Source organism: Charadrius vociferus, unplaced genomic scaffold, assembly GCF_000708025.1.
Source record: "Charadrius vociferus isolate BGI_N301 unplaced genomic scaffold, ASM70802v2 scaffold484, whole genome shotgun sequence".
In the NCBI taxonomy this organism is placed as follows: Eukaryota; Metazoa; Chordata; class Aves; order Charadriiformes; family Charadriidae; genus Charadrius; species Charadrius vociferus.
In genome coordinates, this window is record NW_009648074.1 from 1,916,167 (window position 1) to 1,917,458 (window position 1,292).

Genomic DNA, 1,292 nt, shown 5'->3' on the forward strand with positions numbered 1-1,292 from the left:
CTCACAGAAAAGTTGCCTGAAGAGGAGAGTAAAAACAAACATCTATCAGGGAAAAACTGACACAACACACCTTCATCTGGAGCCCAGTTTGTGCGCTCCCATCTCCTGGTCCATGAGATAATTTTGGTTTGTCGGCCAATTTCCAGGAGGATTAAACATCCTATTCCAACCAATCAGCCACCAACAGCCAGCCACCTTTTCAGCCACTGTAAGAAGATAGCTACTCTGTTCCCTTTTCCTGATGAGCCCTGAAATCACACCATTGTGCTCAGGGAAGGTCACAGCTCAAGATACACGTTACCTATTAGGTTTCAAACTAGTGCTGAAATATTCCCCCGAGCATCTAACACTAGTGCCTCCAAATCCACCAGGAGCATGTTTTGTCTGCAGTCATCAAGCGGAAGACAGTGGGAAGGGAGCGCTAGCATGCCAAACTGGAATCTAAAAGTGCTGCCCCAGACACACCACTCTTTGGCAGAGCTGCACCAAGCTCCCAGCACAAGAAGTCACAGCAATCCACACTCAAGACAAAAAAAAAATCACCTAGGGGCATGAGCCAAAAGGAAAGCACGGATTTTGCATAAAAGACATATAAAGGAGCAAATGTTCCTTGTGAAGAAAGGGAAGTTCTAATTATTCCTGTATGAGCAAAAGCATGTGCCAGTCACTGCATCCACATCCTTCACAATAAGGATATAGGCAATTTCTGCCCAGCTGCAACATCAAAATTCCACAGGTATTTAAGACGTTCCAAGCAAAATGACCATCCTGGTGCAAACAGGACACTGCTCAGCCACCATTCTGTCACAGGTGATCACTGGGAGCAGCACGTTTAGTGGAAACATACTTCTGCTGCACGCTCCAAACTCTGCATTTGACAATTTAATCAGTGTCTCAACAGAAGTATCTGCTGGCAAGGTGTGACGCTGCTGCAGGGAGGGATGCCTGTGGGTACACCCAGCAGGGATACACAGCTGTAATACACCGATCATTTTAAAAGCAATCCAAGTGACATACAGGGGTAAACCAGGACTCTCCAGAAATGGATTTGGATCAGGGACTCTCAGAGAAGACAGTCTGGTTTGGTTGTGGGTCTCAGAGGACAGCACAACGGCTGTTTAACCCCTTCTTGCAGTGTTCAGAAAGCCAACACCACGATGTAAAGCAAAGCACAGTAAACAGGTCTGGACACTGGAGTGGAGGTAGAAAAGTGCTAAAATGTGGAGTTACTTTTCTAACGTGCATCTATCTGCAAAAGGAAATGAAGTTGCCAACAAACATTATCCGCTTCT